Raw genomic sequence first — 23,279 nt, forward strand, 5'->3', positions numbered from 1 at the left:
TTATTCAATGAAATTTATAAATTTTATACCCATGACCAATGTAGTCCTTGAATTAATTTGTTTAATATGATCCTCAAATTTTCAATAGATATTTAATTTAATCCCCACACTTAAAAAAAATATTAAATATTACCCCTTGAACATGAATTGATAGAAATTGAATTGAACATATAACAAGTAGTTCATAGACCATATTAAACCGATTAAAAGTTCAAATAACACATCACACATGGAAATAAAGTTCATGGATCACATTAAACAAATTAATAATTTAAGGATTGCATGTCAAAGTTTAGAGACTATTTCTATCATTAAATTAGGCTTGACTAAGATTTTTCTTTTGATTCTTTCTATTATTGCTTTAACCAAATCTCACTCAAATCCTCTATGTTTTTATAATGATATTTAATTTTTCGTGTAAATATTGAGGCTACTAAAGTTCTTCGAAAGCTAACTTTCCTCCATAAAAATTACTAACCATATCGAGAAATTACGGACTGAATAGAAGCTTTAACTGCAATAAATACTGACATACTGAAATCTACTTCCCACATGAGAAAACGTACCCCTTCACTCTCTGAAAACACACTAATTACGCAAAAAGGTTAATTATTCCTTATAAATTCGAAGTTATTTTTCCGCTTTGGAAATTGCTATTCTTCTGAAAGTAAATAGGCAAAAAAGGATAAATACTTACTTCTATACGATATTCAACGTTGAAAAGAAGTGCTTTTTCTACTTGGAATTATATTAAGGTTCGATTTCTTTAAGGGTGGCGGGCCATAAGAAGAGGCGAGTTTTTCTTCCTCATGGAAACTTACTAAAAAAACACTTCGAAAAGATTTCGTTAAGCGCAATGAAAAAGTGGCCAATCATTAAAATACCGAAGCTTCTTCTTTTTTTCTTTTTTTTCTTTTTTTCTTTTTTTTTCTTTTTTTCTGTATAAAATGCTAAATCAGTAATTTCCGATATTTTCTTATAAGGAACCTCGTCAATCGCCTTGAGATACTTCCGGCTAATCCGAGACGAGCGACTTGCTAATGACAAAAAAGTTCCTAACCGCGATCATTGATGAGGTACTAATCATGGTGCAAGTTGCTAATCACGTTGGTGGTTTAGCAATCTCTGTCGTTGGTCTCTAAAATACTGGCCACACTGCATCATTTCAATCCCCAAAAATGGTTGCATAGAGATCCCACCCCGGAGATAACGAGACGATCACAGTACGCTTTTACTTCAGGGGATTAACCAAAAGCTGGCTCCTATAACCTGCTGAGATTTACAAGTTCCGTTCATGTCCGAAAACTCCATAATTCAAGCAAGCATCCGAAGCGGGCATGTTTTTTCCGAGCACAAAGAAGAAAGACGGCCTTGAGCACGGACTATTATATGCTCCTCCCGAGTTCTGGGAGATTTGACTTTGTCTAGAATCTTTCGGCTGTCATTACAACAGGTTGAGCCTCGGGACGCCTTCTTGCAAGGAAGGGACCCCTTCTTACAGCATCTTGCAACTGTGGGCAAAGAAGGGAACATCATCAAGTCACAAAGATACACGACCCGGGTCTTTACATAACAAAATCTTGGTACGCCAAGGTATAACACGGAAATGACGCATTCCGCTCTGTGTATCTTACCTTGCTAGCAATTCCAGCCAGAGAAGGATCGTTCATCAGTTTGGTTGAACGTGTGAAAGCTTGTGTATTGCTTGGCAGCAACCGTACCTAGCTTCCATGCCTGAGAAGTCCACCATCCAAATTAAAAACGCTAAATGAGAGGCAAGCGATGGACAATGCTTCAACCCACTCAACACAAGGATAAAAAAAAAAAAAGAGAGTGAGAGAGAGAGAGAGAGAGAGAGAGAGAGAGAGAGAGAGACATTCAACTCCAGATGAGTTCTACTCGGTGTGCATTTGTGCGTCTGTTAAGTCACCACTCAAATTAATGGACTTAGAAATAAACAAGAATGCAGGAAAGGCCCAAAGACACATCCCCGCAGACAACAAAAGCAGAAGAAACGGAGAAAAAAAAACAGAAAATATAAAAAAGAACTTTCACAAGATCACCTATAACAAATTTATGGTCCAAAATATGTAATCACTAACACTTATGCTTAAGGAAATAGCGTTGACATAATTACTAAAGCTCCAACCTACATGCTTCAAGGGATAACATCTCCATCTGATGATCATGTTGGTACTTCCGTAACATGGTGAATAGGAAAGTGAGCAATATAAAAATACCTATTTTTGTGGTTTCAATGCTTGGGTCAATTACGATATCTACTATCTCTTCTTTTGAGCAGATCTCCATCAGGCACCATGGCCTAGCTACCAAAGCTGTAATTGGCCTATAACCCTGGAAATATCAAGCTCATCACAATGGCTGACAAGCGAAATTAACCACAAATAGCAATGAGCTTCATTAAGCACATAGCTAAAAACCATCAAATAGATCTCAACATTCATCAGTCAATCTCCAATTTTGGACCAGAACATCAATTTACACTTGCACGTTGATTATTTTAGTTTATGTATACTTTACATCTAAGGAAGAACAAAGCTTGGCTCCTACAAAAAAATTTTTCCTCTTTTGTGCATAGGAAAATAACATAGAACCAATCATTATGTTTCCTAGAAAATTGAAGAAATCCTACTTGATGCTCCTGATTACCAAATGGATCTGCTTGCTGTAACCATAAGTGGATACACAATAGTAAAACTGAGAAAGAATAGGAAGCAACCAGAAAGGTAATGACCAACTTGATTCATAATTCCTATAACAAAATCATCTATTTCCAGTCCTCCCTCTTTCTCTTCAGCTAAAGAAGCAAGCGTAGAACACACTGCCCGAGGATAAGATTCTGAAGGAGGATCTGCCACATACTCAGAACTCTGAATGGTTTTATAGATAAAATCCAAGGTTGGTTGATGCATGTTATGCACGAAGGAACATACAAATTGTGCCCAAATCCAAAGCAGAGCAAGTTCCACATTTGTCCAGAGTAATATTTTATAACAATGAGAGATCTGTAAATGACACACCGCTAAACGAGTTTCTGCCTCCTGCTGAAGAACTGATAGGAAAAGGCCCTGCGAATCATGGCACAAGCTCAGCAATTGGAAGGGAAAAGAAAAAGGAGCTAAAACACCCAATTAAGGAGTTGCTAAACAAGCATTCAACAGTTTCTACATACTGTCTTGAAGGCTGTTGCTTAATGACTTATATCCATCACACATTCATCTCACAGGTCAGATGTATCGTTTCTATTCAGTGCGTGAATGCAACAGCTAGTTAGTCATGCTCCCTAGCTTTTGCTCTGAAATAGACATAAAAGCACTAAAGGAAGAGATTCCACAGAAGAAAATAAGCTAACAGACAGACAAGATGAGAAACTCTAAACAGGTCAGTCTCGTGAGTTCATTATGAGATCATAGACCTTCATGTCAATATAGATTACGAGTATACTCAAGGTCGCAATGAGTCAATGACCCAAAGGAACTGCTGTTGATGACTATAGAATTTTCTCCCAAATATGGGACCTGCCAACCTGCTCATGAGCTTTAATATGAATTTCGCAAACTCTGCACCTAAAATAAGCTGAAGGCAATTTTGAGACCTCTTGTTAATCTAGGTTGTCTTTAATTTCCTCAACTGCTATATCACCATTTTGCTTCTTTGTTCCCTTCTCTGAAATATCAGGCACATTCCACTATCACAAATGATCAATTAAGTTTCATTTCATATCACTACCTTTTCTAGACAATTCATATTTAAGATCTCCATTTTGCTCTTGAACCTCATCAACCAAAGAACAGATTACAAAGATGAGCCACTACCATAAGCTAACACACTAAAAGTGGACAAAAGAACTCGACTTACCGATGGTATCAGCTTTGGACTCCTGGATGCAGCCTCATATATCAAGAGTCTAAGGGTTTCTTCTGCAGAACCATTCAGTATTACACTATTATCTGACCGAGCATCTCCAGCCAAATTTCCCAGTGCATGCAATGCAGCCTGAGCAATTTAATATCATATCATAAATAAACTACCACAGGAGACACAAGTAAAATCTTTGACCTCGGCTTACTGTTTGTCATGGAGTAAGCCATAAATCAAGCATTTACAGTACAAAGATTTGACAAGTTACAAACTCTCAAGAAGCTAACCACAGTTTGCACTATTCTGGTGAAAGCATGAAAGCATGTACAACTTTATGTGTGATGAGACAAACTGCCTAAGATAATGAGTACTCATAACATAGCACATGTGAAAATGGAGTCAACATAACTTCGTTAGATTGTGGCAAGAATGGTGAAAATGATAACAGTAGAAAAATCTAGGCATAGCACATATCCAGGGAAAGCATCCATTGAATAGGTCACTCAAATTAGACAGTACTGAAGAACCAGTGAAACTCTAACGTAATTAAAATATCGTTTCTAAAAGTCCTCTTACTTCTTCTATAAAAGGGACATGCTTTAACTTATGCAGTATCTAACTCATGTTCTTTTCACTTCGTCTCTCATCTTCGATGTCATCACCTTCTCACATTACAAGGACTGACTCCATCTCATGCTATATAAAAGATCATTAATTTTTAAGATATTCACACTAATTGGATCCCCTTAATCTGATAATTGATCATGACAAAACAGACAAAGAGTTGCATGGACAAAAGCGTCATATATCTGCTCACCAGCTGTTTACCACGTCCTTGTCTGTCAAAGGCAGCATACACTACATATCTTGCAACAGGATATGTTGCAAGACAACAATAACTCAGCTCCCTGAGTTGCTGAAAGCCAAAATAAAAGACAGAGAGAGAAGAGAAAATCTTAGTTTCCCATGGCCGAGGGTACAAATTGAAAAATAAATAAAAAAGGATCGATACTGCAGCAAGATTGGAGATGGAAAAGAAGTACACTAATCTGTTAAACCAGCATGGAATGAGTAAGCTAGGCATCTTCTAGCAGGGAACATGCAGGCAATCTATATTTTCTCTCTTTTGATGTATGGTAACAATTCATTTAATTGGGTGAAATAGCGAACCGATAAAAGCTCCTCCTTGTGGCAGGGAACACAACAGCCAGACAAGCTATGGCAAACCAACGCAGTTCTACTAGCCTACATGTAACCAGCTATTATGGTTAAAGTATTACATAATCCAATTTGACCTAATGCTTCAAGGGCAGCTTCACATTCATCTGTATCTAGACTCTCTGACGAGCTGAGTCTCCCATCAATGGCAGAAACAACTACTCTGACACCTGCACTACAAAGCAAGTGTCTTCGAATTATCACTCGGTAGGGCAAGGACTCAAGTAAACCCATAATGCAAATTCTCAATGGGACAAACAAATCATGCAAGAATAATGTCACTTTATAATTGAAAGAAAAGCTACAGAAACCATAGTATAACGTAGACAAGCCACTCAATCAAGCACACCAACTTCCTCAGTTATACCAGTGAGAACTTGAATATTAGTTATTGCATTAAATTGTGATGAGATAGAAAGATTATCTGAAGCATGAAGGCTATTATAGTGCACAAATTTGCTTAGAATGTGCTGACATAAGGCAATACCAACGAAACAATTAACCTCCTCATGACTACAAAAGCTAAATATTGGGCATATGCACAGAAATGATGGATCAACCTTACTGGATTCGTCTGTAAGCATATAAGTGTCCTCCTTGGACAGTAGTCTTCCGCAAATCATCATTGCTCTGGACCTCAAAATTGACTCCAACAATGATAGCTATTGTAGTGATGACAGTTTAGGACCTGTAGAAACTAAAATTCAGAACAAGATTGAAAGCTCTCAATTACCTTATGATAGAAGCAAGTAGCTGAAGAAGTGCAGTCCTCCACAAAATTTCCGTTGCATGCTGGATCTCAACCATCTTGTTAAATGTGCGAAGGAGAAAAGGAATTACGAAAATTTAGGGAACCAAAGGAACATAGATCAATTAAACTCAATAAGTGTTACAGATGTATGTAGTTCACTATGCCAAGGACATCACCTCCCTCACATAGATATTAAACTGCAAGTGGATGAGCAAGTAGTGTGTTTCTTCACTAGGGAAAGAAAAAAAAGGGAGAAACATAGAGATTAACAAACCTCATACAAAAGCTCCAGAACACTCAAAGTTACAAGGGTGTCTTGAGAATTGCTGATTTCTGCCTCAAATAAACTTAGTAGATTGGAACTGTAGATAATTGATGCAACAGAACTGGAGACAGAAAACAGCTTCACTATCAAAGCTAGAACCCAAACACGACCCTGAAACATGGTTATGAAATTAGAAATTTTATCAGTACTCCACTTTCTACGAGTGTACATAAGTAGGCATACATGCAAACGTAGTGCAAAGGCAAGTATGGACTTCGTCTATAAGCTTCCGTGACTTCATGGTACAATAATAACGTCTACATCAAAGGCTAAATCACAATCAACCAAAAACTACCATTGCAAAAGCACTTGGTTAATTTTTCACATAAGATTGAGATCTGAGCACAATGACCAAATTATCTATTCATTAGTGCCTAGGATTTTGCATCCATCACTTGTAATCAATAATTTGGATAGAAAGGAGGGTCTTTTGGGGAAGGGGGGTGACTACCCTTCTTCAAATATGTCCAGACAAAGGAAGTAACCAGCTGATCGAACTTGTTCTGGCTAACTGATGCAAGGCAATGTGAGTTCAAACTATTCAAGTAACAACATGTATATATCCGTACCAATGACGAGCATTGAGCTGCTAAGTTTCTAAGACGCGTAACTTCACTGTCACTGGCTGGAAAAACAACGTTCTGCAAGGTAACATAAGACAGCCATCTCAGGTAAGTAGCTTATAATATCAATAAACCGAAGCCATAAGAAATAAGTCTGAGCATGGATCAGAGTCAAATCCTTACTGTGCCTCTTTGAAGGCATGCCAGAGTCTTAATAGCATCCATTGAAGCTGCGGCAACTTGTTCATTTCTATAGAACAAACGAACTACATTTCACTAAGATAGGAAGAGATTCTGACCAAATCATCGTAATTCTAACATGGATATTGTCAATCACTAAAATTAGCACCGCTTAATTTTATTAAAACCCAGGTAGGAGTCTTGAGAGACTGTTTCTGAACTTGAATAGAATACCATGCCATACATCCAAGTTACATAATGGTTTATCCAACAGCAATTAACTCTTCGTTCCAAAAGTTTTTCAGAGAGCAATTTTCTCCTTTAGCATTTGGATAGAAGACTATGGAGAGAAGAGAATTGTTGGTAAAAGTAAACATATGTAAGTTATAATGACAAATTTACCCTTTAAAACAGTAATGCTTTTCAAGTCTGCTAAGAAAGGCATAAAAGCAGCAAAAGGTCAGTTTGGAGAGAAATATTCTCTCTCTCAAAATTCCTTCCAATTCCTTCACTTCCCTCTCTTTCGATTTCCTCACTTCATCCATAAAAGTTATTAAGAGAGCAGATGGTGCTACTGGGCAGAGGCTGCTTAATTCCCACTATCTCACTGACTGAGCTCTGGACCACTATGACGAGTCCGCTAAAGAATGTCTAGTAATGGCATCTCTCGCAAAATTGTCAGTCCCAGTTGATAAATTGCTTTGAATACCAAATAAAGCTGGCATTTCTACAAAATCCTTGGTAGTTTTTCAAGTGGGGAGCAAAGCGTTTCTCATTTTCTTTTACTAGGAAACGGATGCTATCTCCTTGACATCTCAAATCACCGAACATGTCAAGCGTCAATTCGTCTTAAAATTTTAATGGACATCACAATGACTCGTGGTGCAAGATCCAGGGACATCTCCATAGTGGCTGCCGCTTTACTCGACAAGACTGGGATTTCGGTCTCAAAAGTCCCTCCTCTACCAATATAAGTATATACTACTTCTACCTTCGTGGAAACCCTAGGTATGGCCATCTTCCTCTATGTAATATATGTATAAAACTCATTTCTACCTTTCTGGAAACCCATACATGGCCAACTTCCTCTGTATCATAAACTTCCCATTTCTAGCACTATTTAAACGACAGACCATGCCTATGGAGTAGACAGTCAAGATCAAGAAATTCCACAATACAGAGTCAATTGAAAAAACAAAAAAAATCATTATTATGTTCTTACCCATTAACAAGGCAATCAAGCAAAAGTGGGTAAATATTGTAGTCAATAACTATCTTCACAGCAGACAAAGACTTTTCATCCGAATTTTCCAACAGGCAAGACACCTGAAATTTTTTTTAATAATTAGAAGAAATAAAAATAGAAAAACCAAGAGCACAATTCAAAGTGCGAGGTACATATAATCACTGCATAAATTAACTTTGAATTCAGGGTGGACATTTCATCTTTTAATTTCTCCTAGACACAGCTCCAGTAAATATCTCCCTCAAACTAAGTTCAGTAACCTGCTAAATATTCTTACTTCTAAACTCCAATATCATTCAGTAGAAATATGGACAAACAGAAGAAACATATATAACATCTCATCAAGTCGATAAAACTGACTTTGACATGTTTTTCCTTTCCTAACTATAAGAAAACAGAAGGTTTTACCAAGTATAAGCAACCGGGAGCTTTGTGATCTTTTATATATTCTTGACAAATTAGGATCAACTGCAAATCAATGTAAACGACCAAGAAACACTTTGTTTCCCTTTGTCTGTAACCAATCCCATCAAAGAAGGTGATTATCAATCTAACCTTAGGAGGACGGAAACCAACAACCTTGTTTTAGAAAAGTGCAGCGAGGTGCGGAGTAATGACCGCATGTGGAAAACTCCAAGCTTTTTCTGGAATTGGATGGCTGACTTTCTTTAAAAGATCTTTATGTAATGACTGGATGCGCTCATTTCGCAGTTGTCTATGGGCTCGCTATTTCTGAACTACAGCAAGTTCATGAAGGTGGTCCACCTCATGACTACAGACTGGCAGCTTATTCTCCAAGCTAAAGACCAGGATATTGGAAGTTAGGGCTGTGAATTAAGTGCGGTTGGCATTTTGCATTTTAAAAGTTAACGTGTGCTATCTGGTGTTGTAATCATATAGCCACAGAACACAGAAATCATCCATTGGACCTAAATCAATAGCAGGTGTTAAAACCTATTTCATACTTACCGTTTTGCAAGCTAGACATCTGACTTCTTGTGAAGCTGCCTGCAAACCAACTTGTACAAAAGGCTGCACAAACAAATAAAAATTTGGGGAAGCATGAAGCTCATCTTTTTATACGCGCACAGAGGGGAGAGACCCGCCTAGACTACAAACGCAATAGAGAAGCGATTCAAATCCATCCAAAAGGGCTTCCCATGGTACAGGAACCTAAGATTATCGAAGGTTTCGAGCATACCATAAAGTGCGGGATCAGGGAAGCGCCGTATTTGGTCTTGAACACTCTCTCCAGACAATTAACCAGTGTACTTTCGAGACCGGGCACATCCGCTCTCGTTTGCAAAGCGCTGCATATACGAGAAACCAAAATCGAACAAACGCTTCTCTTAACTTCTTGAGCAAGTCAGAATCAGCAAAAAGCCACAAAACAAAAAAAACGACGTCAACAAACAGTAGACGGTCACGAGTTGCTATCGGGTCGCAAGAACGAAGAAATCCAGCGAAGATGATAAAAAGAAATGGGTAGGAAACAGAACGACAAGCTTGTCCGAAGAAAAAGAATCAAGCAGAAAAGAAGTCGGAATCGTCGAGACACGTCACCTGATGATGACGGGAAGAGGAAAGCGATCGAGAAGCTCCTTCGCGGCCGCGTCGTTCTGGACGCCTGAATCAGCAGGCACCACGAAAGACGAAGAAATGAAACAAACAACTCCGGGAAACCGAGAAGAGAAACGAAACCGAGATCGGGAAAAGCCCTAACCGGGATAGAGGGCGAAGTCGGAAGCCGCTTCCAGCAAGCGGGAGGTGTCCTCCATTAAGTACTCTTCCTCCATTGGCGCTCTCTGGTCCATCGCTTCGCTCGCCGAGGGAAGAAGCAGCAGCAGACTGGATGAAGAGAGAGGAGAGAGAGAGAGAGAGACGTTGCCCCGGATTCGCGTACTGGAAAGGCGCGTGGCAATCGCCGTGGGTTCGTGTCTGAATGACGATGAACAAGTTCCAGTCCGATCTGTTTGAGAAATGGGCTTTTATTGCAGGACGAGCCCGGCCCAATGGGCCCATGATGTCTTGCCGGACAGCCCCAGTCTATTTTTCTTTTCTTTTCTTTTTTTCTCTTCAAAAAAAAGAGTAATAAGAGCCTCTCTAGCATTATTTTCATAGTAATGCTCACGCTCAAAATAGAACTTTTATATTAGGCCCCTAACAATTATAACCCCACACCCACTCATGACCACGAGTCTTGGCAAGAGTACGTATGTATAGGTGAATCGGTCATGGTAACCCCATCGAAAAACTGGTCGATGTCTTTATTTTTTCAACAGGATATCTACTCTATTATGCATGGAAATTGAAATATCACTTTCTTCTTGACTCCGGTTTCAACCTCCCTCCCCTAGGCAAGGAAGCAATTGATGCAGGGGAGGTTAAGATTTGAAGAAACGCATATCAAAATTCCTCTGTTCCCTTTTACTAAGTACAATAGTTTGAGCAAAAATTCGCATGATTATGCACGCGAATGCACAAAGATTTCATACGTATGGAGAAGAAAATGCATATGGGCCGAATGGTTGGCCCACTAGATCTTCCAAAGTTCCCAATAAGATTTTGAAGGAAAGTGATGCCTGAAAGAGAAAGGCGAACGGTGTCGCTTGGAGGGCCTGGAAAGGCGCACTTCCTACTTGCCTGGCCCAACCCCACCTGTTTAGGACCGACCGTTTTAGAACGGTTCTTTGGGCTTTGAGACAGCTTCTGCTAGTTCGTGTTAGGACAGGACCATTTCGACAACATCGTTGGTGGGCAGGTCAACTCTCATCAACATCGCTTGTTGACCGCTCCTGCCGTTGGGCCATTGAGAAGTTTGAAAAGTCGACCCACTGATCAAGCCCTCGTTAAATCCATTTCGAGTAAAGCCAAGGATACGGAGGGCCGTTCTCAACATCACTGGATGTCAAACACGGCTTGCTTGTTCAATCCAACCCACTCCTTTGAAGGGCCGTGGCACTGCTCAATATGCTGACTTGTGGATCAATTTGATGGGAGAAGCATTGCTCATCTCCTTTGCCCCCAAAATCTTGTGCTATCATCTTTAATTTCAAAAAAACTAAAGCGCACAAAAAAGGGTTAATGCCACGATAAACCTCAAACTGGTACACATATGACAAATTTACTATAATCTAATATTTTGATCATCAAAAAATCCAAACCGGTATACCTATAACAAATTTATTCTCTGTTAGTTTCCTCTAATTTCACTCTTATTAAATGACCCGTAGGAGTTTATGGATATTTCAATTTGAGATTCTATTCTCTATTTTTGGAGGTGTATCAATTTATGATTTTTCGTAATACTAACGGAAGATAAACTTGTTACAAATGCACCGATTAGGATTTTTTATCAGAGGTAAATTTATTATAAATGTACTAGTTTGAAATTTTTTGTGATTAAAAATATTAATTTTTGATAAATTGTCATAATTATATCGTGATATTAACCAGGAAAGAAAAGGCTGAGACAAAGTAAAAGACTAGAAAGAAAAGAAATGTGTGGTGTACCGTAGTACTACGCTGCAATGAGTTGTCGGCAGAAAATAGAAAAAAGACATGCTGCCCTCGCCATCATGTTGTAACCCGCTGTTGCATCTTCCATGGCCGTACTTTCTGAAGCCATGTCAAGTGTGTTTTTGGCGCTTCTTCGGATTCGGACCGTCTCATCGTTTCTTTCTACCACAATTGTATGGCCTTGATTTGCGGTCTAACAAATTTCATGGTAGAATCTACCCCATAGAGATTTTCTCAAGCATCTCATTAGTTGTAATAGATTTGTCCGACAACAAATTCGAAGGGCCCATTCCACTTCCATTGCTTGTCACATTATTTTATGTTATTGCGAGTAATAATATTACAAGAAAGGTCCCTTCTTCAATGTGCCATGCCACCAAGTTCGAGATCCTTGACTTGTCACACAACAACATAACAGGTAGCTTGCCTCGGTGCTTAACAAATTTCAGTAACAATCTGTCAATTATGAACTTGAAAATGAACCAATTTGAGGGCACAATTCCTCGATCATTTTCTCAGAGAAATAACTTGTCAACTCATGACTTGAGTTGAAATCCATTTGAAGGCACATTGCCACGATCCCTTGTAGGGGTGAGCGCAGTTCTTGAGTAGAATTGGGAACAAGAGCGAGGGTTCGGTTCGGTTCCCGATTCTCTTTTTGGGAACCGACAATTCTCAGTTTTTGAATTGGCCCCTTTAGAACTAGTTAGGGTTCCTAAAAATCCCCAAATCAATTTTTATTGTTTAGTGTTTATCCTCAGTAGTCAATTCGGTTCTCCTCTCTCGTTCTTTGCCTCTACCCCCTAACGTCACTCGCCCTCAATGCCACCACTGGACGCCACTTGCCCTCGATGCCGCCGTTAGAAGCTACTCGTCTCACCATTGGATCCTTATTTGAAATTTTCCCCTTAAATTATGAATTGATGATGAGAAGAGCATGTCTTCCCCCTATCTTTTGGGCAGAATGCCCTAAAACATAGATCTTTGCGTCGGTTTTTCTTCTTCTTTTTAAATGTTATTTTATATATTTATTAGTCATTATTGATAAAACACTCGATTACACACCTAATAAAAGTTTTATGATTTCATTGCAATTTTGTTAAAAGTTTCAAATTTTTTTCTTAAATTTATCTTGATAAAGAATTTATATTCGAGTCAATTTAAGCAAACAGGTTGCTCGATAAGAATAATATTTTGAATTCAACAATGTTTATGATGCGCATGATTGAAACTCCAAAAACAAAAATCAAACTAAAGTCGAGTGATTTTCCATTTAAGGCTATGTTTAGTCATGCGGATTTCTAATTAGGATAGGATTGTCTATGAAATTTAGGGAATTTTCCATATCCTATCAATTGTTTAGTGAATCGCAATAATAAATTCGAATATGTTTACATCATATTATATATATATATATATATATATATATATATATATATTGTTTGGTGTACATGTTATATCAATATAAATGAACATGAAAGTTGCATAAATGGATATGGTAAAAATATATTGCAACACTCTTACTTCATTTTTTTTCCCTCTCTTTCTTAATTATTTTTGTTTCTATTTTATTTTCCCCCTCCATCATTCTCTGGTAAATTTTATTAAATAATAAAGTGTACCAACATACCTAAAATACTAAAATACATAAAATCTGTAATAAATATAAATATACATCATGTATTAAATTTAATATTATAAGATAGAATTAAAATGGAATATATAAATAAAAAGTAAATTAATTTTAAAAACTAAACCGTTGTTATTTTTTGATATTTTGGATAATGTATATTTGAATTAAAATAATATTTATATTAAAATATAAATTAAATATTATTAATTTGATAAGAATAACAATCTTATTATAGATAATAAAAATCCTATTCACATTTATCCAACATCCGTCTATGAATCCCTCTTATATTCGATTTTATAATTTCTTGAGCAAGCACCGAACACAAAATAAAATAGATTTTATTCTGTTATGAATTTTATCATGACAGTCAAAATATAGCCTAAATGTGTATGTTTTCGTTTTATAAATTTCTTCTTAGTGAGGTGAGAACCGCTAAGTTGACTTTCCTCATTTCTTGTATTCAAGTGTTGCAACGTAGACGGCTCAGAGTGGCCAGACTGTAAATAGACGGATGTTTCGACCCTTATTATGGAAATGATATGAAATGGAGATAGATTTTTTCCAATAAGAATATTAGGTCACGCGCATGATAACCATTTTCTTTTTATTCAAGAATTATTTTTCTGCTCCAGAGTAATTTTTGAAATAAAAATCCGTTTTGCAATGCAATTTCATTTTTCTATTTATAGAATAAATTCTTAGTCCAAAAATAAGTATGAAAGAGAAATGAGAAGTAAAAATTTTAAACTTTTATATTTTTGAAATATAAATGAGAAATTAAAACTCTTCTTATCACTCGTCTTCACTATTAATTGGTGCCACCTGGGAGGGAGAAATTTTATATGTTTTTAAACTTCTCCATAGATGCTTGTTGCCTCCAACTCTAACTTCAAATGAAGCAATTATTGCCTGCATCCGGATCATGCTCACATGTACCCTTAGATCAAGTACAGCCCACCTCAGCTAACAGTGGATCTAAGCTGCGCTCACATGATCCGTGTTCATCTAAATTTTTTTCTTCAAATGAGGCAACGATGTCACCCATGGATCCTCACTGTAAGTTTCTCTTTGCTTTCATCCACCTTCTATCCCGGCACAATTAAAGTTCATCACTTCGAGTTTAGCCACCTCAAGTTCATCAATGCCAAGCCCATTATGAGCAGGAAATAGAAGTACCAACCTTCCCTTCTTCCTGGCGGAGTTTACACAACCGAATCTGCTGTCAGATAGTGCAAGTGTGTGGAATATGTATAGGTTATCAAAGAAAGGATATTAAATGCATTTCTGGCAATATAGGTGATACTTAGACAGACAAGTTTATCCCGATTGTTAGAATGCCATTCCACTCCATCAACTCAAAAACTATGCAACCAAAGAGAGGTCCAAATCGAACCAAACAATACATAAGGCCACATGACGGAATTATAGTTATGGTGCAGTAAGGTGAGAATTTTGCATCATTAGGAATGTCCCAACTGCATAGGAACTACTGTTCCAGCTTTTGCTAGTAACAAGATTTCTTCACTTATTAAACCTATGGATTAAGCTTCCTTTCCTTGCTGGTTTAAAAAAAAATCAAGACTTCTGTTGAAATAATTTTCACTGCATTTTCTAGAATCCCACCTCCACTCCTATCACATTCTCTTTGCATTCTTCTTCTCCTCTTGCCCTCTTTCTTGTTTTATTATATGGGATGATGTGATTTTGCTGGATTTTTCGTTCATGGTTATTTTTTTCCTGGAAGTTTTTAAGAAATGCAAATACAATTTTCGAAACTAGATTTTGTTACTCTTCTGTTGAATTAATTTGGTGACTGAAACAAGTACAAAGTAGTACACATTCAGGCTCAACTCCCGTTGTTAAAATTGGCAGAATCTAATGCTATTTGTTTTATCTCATTCGCAATTTTCAGTAAGGCACATGGTGACACTGTATAAATGGGCAGCATCTTTTTACTTAATAGGATTTGTATCAAAATTGATCCACTCGTTCCAGAAAGAATCTACCATCGAAATTAAAAGTTCAGAAACTGACAAAAATAGAGCTAAATAATACTCTCGCTTTCCCCTCATCACCCCCGGCCCCCCAACACACGCAAAAACCCATACCCACAGCAATGAACGTTTTGATCTTCTCTTTCTTCTACCAGTTCTCTTTCTGTTGAGCAGGAGAAGAAGAGGATCATCAAGAAAGTTACCTCCGGGATCACTGGGAATTTTCATAATAGGCCAAAGCATTGGCATGCTCCAAGCCATGAGGACAAACACAGGAGAAAAAAGGGTCCAAGAAAGAGTGAGGAAGTATGGACCAACCTCGAAGCTCACTTTCTTCGGTAAACCAACGGTGTGCATTCACGGCCAAGCAGTTTGTATTCTTCGGAGACAGCAGCATGCTTGCCAACAAGCAACCATCATCCATCCGTGTGATTCTGGGACCCCACAATCTGATGGAACTAAATGGCCAAGATCACAAACGCGTGGGCACTCTCTCATGTCATGTTTGAGACCAAAACCCCTGAAGCAGTACATGGGGAAAATAGATGGAGATGTCAGAAAGCACATTGAGTTGCACTGGCAGGGCATGGAAAAAGTTGCGGTATGCTGAAATTCTGCACACTCTCTCTGTTGCTTTGATCCTTTTGAGATATGTTGAAATTTTTTTTAATTTTAAGATACACATTGTGTATGCACTCATACTCACATATGACTGGCTCACACTTGTACGGCCTCTGCATGTATTGCCTAGGAGAATGAATGCATATACTGGGAGTGCGCATAATCTCTTCGATAAATGAAGAGAGAGTGAATAGCACTAATGTTTTGATCTTCCTATAGCCATCGCCCCTAAGGGAAAACCCTTACATTCAGTATCATGTGCTCTTTTCTCTTTGGTATGGAGGAAAGAGCTGAAAGAGGAAATTCTTGCAAAACTTTCAAGAAATCATAGAGGGAATTCATGTGCTACAATCAGAGCCTCCATGCAAGCTCTCCAGGATCCAAGATTTGTTGAAGGAATTGTACAAGAGAAGGTTAAACTAGAGTAGCACACTGCAAATCCTCATCAAGACTTGATCACATGCTTGTTAAGTAAGCACAATGAAGAAAATGAACAAATTGTGACTGCAAGGAAATTCTGCACAACATCATGATTGTTGTGGTTGCTGGACATGATACCTCATTCATTCTTATGACTTTTGTGCGGAGTGGGAGTTCCTCCTTATGAAGTCTTTCAGGAATGTCACTCAGATGTGCTAGCTTCATATTTTAGCCGCTAATGATGCTACACAACTTCACATGACATTGCCTTCTTGGAATTTGCATGTGTGTTGTCCAATTTCAATCTGGTCCATATTTCAGGTTAGTCGAAGAAAACGGATCTGAATATTTGGGAAACCAAGGGACTAGCAGAATCTGCTTCCTATCTTGTCTTATAACCGAAAGGACAAAATTTATTAATATGGATTGATCTTCCTGGATTAAAGCCTTCTAAGAAAAGAGAGAATTTTGGGCAAAACTATCTTTAATCTGTTTGTGTTTAGAAAGGATGTCAAATATGAAATTGCTTTAACTTGTTGATCGAAAGTGTTGTGCCACATACGATGCTTTGCTCTTTTGGATCAGAGCAACATGACCCTGATTAAACTTGTTTCGACATTAAACTATTGGGTATAGAATACTTGATCTGCTTAGTAGTTGTATCATATCTGGAAACATAGGCTAGGAAGTTTTCTTTTCACCATTTGTTGTAAAAATTCACCTCAGCCCCACCTTGAGTTAAAATGCAAGAAGATGAAGAAGAAAGAATTGCACAGCTATCATCCCTCTTTTAATGCCTAGAAGTCATGGATAGATGGAGAACCCTACATCTTCAGCTCAAGTTGCTGAAAGATCAGAGCAGTTACCACTAGCAAGTCAATGGAGAAAAGGCCAGCTTATTGGACATCGCACTTTCGGAAGTTTTTACATTGCAAGCAACTAGTAAGTTAGCTCTCAGAAACTCGACATGTTGCATTTTCTTTTTAATATCCAGTCAGCCGAACTTTGACATATTAAGTGACAGAGAAGCGAGATCTCTATGTGCATCAAAGGAGTTTGAGCTATTGCCTAATGATCCAAATTCAGCTTAGTGCACGAGGCAGTTGAAACAGGTAATGTTTTTTTAATGCTCCGGGACCAATCTATCCTCTCATCTGATCTAAATATGCTGTGGAAACTTTCTTATATCATTTCCAGGTAATTAATTGCTTTGCTACTATAGGAAATTCAGGTACTTGGCCAGCTTAGACATCCAAACATTCAGCGGTATTATGGGAGTGAAATTGTGGGTCAACTTTCCACGGCATCTACATGTCCCAGCTCAATGGGCATTCATAATTTGACTCCCCGAAATTTCAACATTTTCGTAGATTGTCAGGTTGAGGACTGGCTTGACATATATCTAGAATATGCACAGCATGGATCAATAGGTAAGTATATCCAGGAGCATCTTGGGACCCTAACAGAATCCATTGTCTGCACTTTTACCCGCCATATTGTGACTGGATTGGCTTACCTGCATGTTAACAACTCCATCATGGGTAATTCTAAACCATTGATCAAGCATCATGAGATGACTTGCATATTGGATTAGGACAATTAGACCTTCTTCTTTGTGCCTACAGACCTGTAAAAGCTCTTTGGCTTGCACATGGATTTAAAGGGTGCTAATTTACTTGCGGATGCATTTGGGATTGTCAAACTTGTTGACTTCGAGATTGCTAAACATGTGAGTTTCCACCTCTTCACTCCAGGACTAGGACTACTGAGTGCATGTAGAGACTCCTTGCTGATTTGTGGTGCGTTTGAATGTGAAGTCAGGGACCCAGGGTGACTGTGTACTTCTCATTATTGGTTTGTGGCATTTCATCTGTGCAAAAATCTATTATAGATGGATGAAATGTTGTTGAGTAATTTTCTTCACTTTTTTTCCCATTGTGTCGGGTAAAGTCACTATATTGCGTAAATGGGAAAAGAGTTATTGCTGTTATTAGATGCCAAAACCTGATGAGGTTCTTTCCTTTTCCACTGGTTTCTAAAAAGTTCCTAAGAGGTGTAGTGAATAGAACACAATGCCTTGGGTGAAAGGTTCTTCTGGTGTTGTCTTTGATGCTCCTCTGCATTTCAAAAGAAGGATCGAATTTAGTCAGAGTAAGAAGGGCCTCCTTCCTAACATGAGGTAAGTAAAAGTGTATGGTCCATAGGACAGAATTCTGGACAGTAGCCAAGGTATTGTTGCTCTCTTTTTGAGTTCTCAAGCATTTGCTGAAATCATTTTGGTGATTGCTTCATGGTCCTTTTTCTCAGTCATGAGCTAACATAAGCTGAAAGTGGTTGATTTAGTTATCGATCTAATGTATCTATGTCTATGAAGATGTTGCAATTTTATCCAGTGTTCCATGAACACACCAAATAGTCTTCGGCTTTAATAATGTCCTGCCATCTCTTAGCTAACTGGACAAGCAGCTTACTGCTCTTTGAAGGGAAGTCTAAACTGGATGGCTGTAGAGGTACTCTGCTTTTGTGAACGTTAATGCTACATTCCTTTTTTTTAACATGGTGGAATGATGTAGTATATCCTGCGGCTCATACAATCCTTGATGGCATATGATAACAGCACAGATCTCAATTGTACTGCTGACATCTGAAGTTTGGGAAGTACTATTTACAGGGAAACCTCCTTGGAGTGAGTATGGGCGGGTAAGAATGCTGCATTGCTTTTTCATTTTCTCCGTTTGTCCTTCCAAGTTCCAAGTAATACACTTTCAACCAAATCTGTGTCACCATTTTCTGTTGGAAGTTCGGGACTGTGCATATTACCATTTGTTATGTGATCTGTGTCTTTAGTTTCTATTTAAGGTTTAATCATTAATTTAGGCTCAAGCTATATTTAAGGTGATGCAAAGTTCTCCACCAATACCTAAGACGGAAAGGTTTTCCTACGGTGCTGCTTTCAAAGAGAGCCTGCCGAGAGGCCTTCAGTTGCTATGCTACTTGAGCATGCTTTCTTGCAAATTTGAAGTTGCAGATGACTGACTTATTTCAAGTGCCATACCTTGTTGCAAAAGTGATGTTGTACTATAAAGTTCCAGATTTGCTAAACCAAAAGTATCATGAGGTCCATAGGTGTGATGAAGTACTTGTCTATCGACAAAATAAGATGCATGTCTAAGCAGTGGCATACTTTGATCTAGGCGATTTGATAGTGTTGCCTAATCTAAACGGAGATCTAGGCAATTTGAAAGTCTTGCCTAATCTAAACATTTTACTACGGAGGGCATTCTTATCATAGACATTTTGTCTAAATTACTTTAATTTCATCAAAATTGAATGGTATTCATATGGCTCCAAATAAGCAACAAATCAGCAAAACACGAGCAAGAAACCCAGAAAAGAAAAAGGAAAAGGAAAATCCAAGGGATGATGCATCAGAATCCCTGAAATAATTTTGGAAGCAAGTACTCCATTGATTTGGTTGGGGGAACATTGGCAGGTTTGGCAAACCTGCAGTATCTTAGGACTGGGGAAGTGAAGAGAAGAGTAGCAAAGTTATGGGCATTGGAGGCTCTTGATTCTTCCTTTAAGAATGTCGATCTCAACAAATACATGAGATTTCTCCAACTAGAGTGGCTCTCATCTCCATCACCAAATTCCGGAGAATTAAGAAAAGCCATTGGGTGTCTGTGGATGTAAATGATGATGATTCGAGATTTGCGACTTCCGAAAGGAGAATTGACGTTGATTGTTGCGAATAGCTCGTGGCTTGTGTCTATCTTTCATCTTGTGTCTATGAAATGCAAATAGCCCATGAATTTTGTTTAAAATATCTCACGTTGTTCATTTACGAGATTTTAATGGGCCTAATATTTATTTAATTTCCCTTCAAATATTTGTTCAAATTTTTGGGTTAGACTTCCTCATGCGTGTGTGATGTAGTTATTGCACGAGTATACTGATATACTAAATGTTGAGAAATATTGTGAGTAATAAGGGTAAAATATTAACTTAGTTATGAATAGGGTTAAGCGCGCGCGCGCATATATATATATGTGTAACCCTTCTCTTTATTTTGATTATCAGAATACAATTATCATTTACATGGTATCAGAGCCGCACTTTAAAAAAAACAAACAAACAAAAGAAAAAACCCTAGCAACCTACAACGTTGGAGACCACTGTTCCGTCACCGGAAAAGGCCGCGCCTCCGGCCGGCAACCGACAACGTTGATCAGCGCCAGACACCGTCGAAGAGCAGCGCCACCACCGATCGGAGGCTCTCGGATCTCGTTGCCTCACGTGGCTCGTGCGAAGGGAATTGAGGCCCTATCCGTGCGCGTGAAGATCTATGGAGTATTGATCAGATCGGGCTGAGTTTTGGAGGAAGCCGGGCGCTAACCACATTAGTTTCCTTCACAAGGAGCGCGAATTCCTTCCCTTCTCACGGATTTGATTGAAGGGGGAGGTCATGTCAACAACGATTGGAGGTTACGTATAAAGTTTTGTTTTGTCTGGACGTGTAACTGCAAACTTTTCTTTCGTTTTCATGCTCCAAGTTAGGTGCTACTGAGATTTCTTAAAAAAAAACACATATCTCCTTAAATGGGCTTGGAATTTGCATGAAACCAGCTGTGTTGTTGAGCTGGTTGATTCTAGAATATCAGAGTTCAATGAAGAAGAGGCAATACGCATGGTTGCAATAGCGCTCTTGTGCACTCAAACGTCGCCAGCACTAAGACCCCCAATGTCCCGTGTGGTGGCAATGTTCTCTGGAGATACTGAAGTGGCGACCGTGTCCACGAGGCCAGGATTCTCAAGGATTGGCGCGCAGGAGAAGCTGTAGGAGCACCCGATTGATACCCCCCGGATCTTGAAGTCATCGTTTCTTCTAGGGAAATGATTCTGAAGCAACCTCATTCTCTCCGATGATGCTGAAGTCGTCCTTTCTCCAGTGTGAAAGCTAGATATCCTAACTGCTGGACATGATGGGATGCTTTCTCTTATATTAATTATTAATATTAAAATTTTGTGCTGGCTGTGACATGCTGGAAAGGCTTCTAGAAATGGCGAATGATGGGATATTTTCTAGTGGTGGACGGTAACCTACTTTATTACAAAATTTTAGAAGTGACCATTGTGGAGAATAGAGTTGCTGTTTGCACTTGACAGTGATTTGCATTTAAGTTTGCTGACTGCACCTATCATCGACGAAGTACAGTTCCAACTATGACAGTACAGACTTCATTAGCACCTGATTCATCTGTTCCCCCATCAGTTGCAGTGCCAGCCTCTAATCCTGAACCATCCATTGCTTCTTGAAAAGGTACACGTTCTTGTGTTGGTCGTCCTGTTGATCGTTATTTTGGTCTTTCTGATTGTGTTAGTACGCGTCATCCTATTTCAAATTTTTTATCCTATGATCGTTTATCTCCTACATTCTCTGCCTTTGTTTCGTCGTTGTCTTCTATTTCTGTGCCTAGCAGCGTTGCTGAAGCTCTTGCTCATTTGGGTTGGCGTCGTGCCATGGAAGATGAAATGCAGGCACTAATTCAAAACAAAACTTGGCAGCTTACTTCCTTATCTACTGATAAGCAAACTGTTGGTTGTCGTTGGGTGTTCACTGTTAAAGTTCACTCGGATGGTACTCTTGATCGATTGAAGGCACGATTAGTTGCAAAGGGATATACTCAAACTTATGGTGTCGACTATAATGACACCTTCTCTCCCGTGGCCAAAATTCCCTCTGTCAGTGTCTTCATTTCATTGGCTGTGCACTTTGGTTGGAACCTTCATCAATTGGATGTCAAAAATGCTTTTTTACATGGTGATCTGGCTGAGGAGGTCTACATGGAGCAACCACCTGGGTTTATTGCTCAGGGAGAGAATGTGGTATGTCGTTTACACAAAGCTTTGTATGGACTTAAACAATCTCCTCGTGCTTGGTTTGGTAGATTTAGTGATGCAGTTATCAAATTTGGATTAAAGCGGTGTTAGGTAGATCATTCAGTTTTCAGCTCTGTATCTTCGACCGGCTGTATCCTCCTAGTTGTATATGTGGATGATATCATCATTACTGGCAGTGATTCATGTGGTATTAAAAAACTTAAGCAATTTATGCATAAAGAATTCAATACTAAAGATCTGGGACGTTTTCGATACTTTCTTGGTATTGACGTATCCTATTCACATGCTAGTATCAATTTATCGCAACGAAAGTATGTACTAGATATCCTTGGCGAGGTTGGATTTCTTGGAGTAAAGCCAGTCGATACCCTTATGGATCCCAATATGAAACTTGATGCAGAACATGGAGAATTACTACATGATCCAGCAAAGTATCGAAGATTAGTTGGTAAGTTAAACTATCTTACTATTACAAGACCTGATATATCCTTCGTGGTTAGTGTAGTAAGTCAATTCATGAGTTCTCCTCGTACCAATCATTGGGATGCTGTACTTTGGATCGTCAAATATTTGAAGGGAGCACCAGGTAAAGGACTACAGTTCAAGAATTATGGCCACTTAAACACTGCAGGTTTTTCCGATCTTGGCGGGCTGGATCTCCCGTGGATAGAAGATCTACTTCAGGCTATTATGTGTTTCTTGGGGCTAATTTAGTTGCATGGAAAAGCAAGAAACAACATGTAGTTTCCCGATCAAGCGCTGAAGCTGAATATCGTGCTATGGCGCATTTGACAAGTGAATTACTATGGTTGAGAATGTCACTATCAAAGATTGGAATGTCACCATCAAATCCATCAGTGCTATATTGTGATAATCAATCCGCTATTCATATTGCTTCAAATCCAGTCTTCCACGAGCGAACTAAGCATATTGAGGTTGATTGTCATTTTGTGCGAGAAAAAGTTCAGAAAGGTGACGTTATTCTTCAACATACAAAGTCGGAGGATCAACTTGTAGACATTT

At 38.6% G+C, this 23,279-nt stretch overlaps 1 non-coding gene and 1 pseudogene across 1 annotated transcript; one reads left to right on the forward strand and one right to left on the reverse strand.

Annotated features, from left to right (window-relative positions):
* Positions 1 to 1,086: 1,086 nt before the first annotated feature.
* Positions 1,087 to 10,085, reverse strand: LOC120286388 (annotated as a pseudogene).
* Positions 10,086 to 17,437: 7,352 nt separating this feature from the next.
* Positions 17,438 to 19,513, forward strand: LOC104448103. Its single transcript, XR_005545158.1, has 3 exons — positions 17,438 to 18,865; positions 18,978 to 19,055; positions 19,233 to 19,513. It is a non-coding gene; the product is annotated as an uncharacterized LOC104448103 (transcript).
* The last annotated feature ends 3,766 nt before the right edge of the window (positions 19,514 to 23,279 follow it).

Source organism: Eucalyptus grandis, chromosome 8 (genome assembly GCF_016545825.1).
Source record: "Eucalyptus grandis isolate ANBG69807.140 chromosome 8, ASM1654582v1, whole genome shotgun sequence".
NCBI lineage: Eukaryota > Viridiplantae > Streptophyta > Magnoliopsida > Myrtales > Myrtaceae > Eucalyptus > Eucalyptus grandis.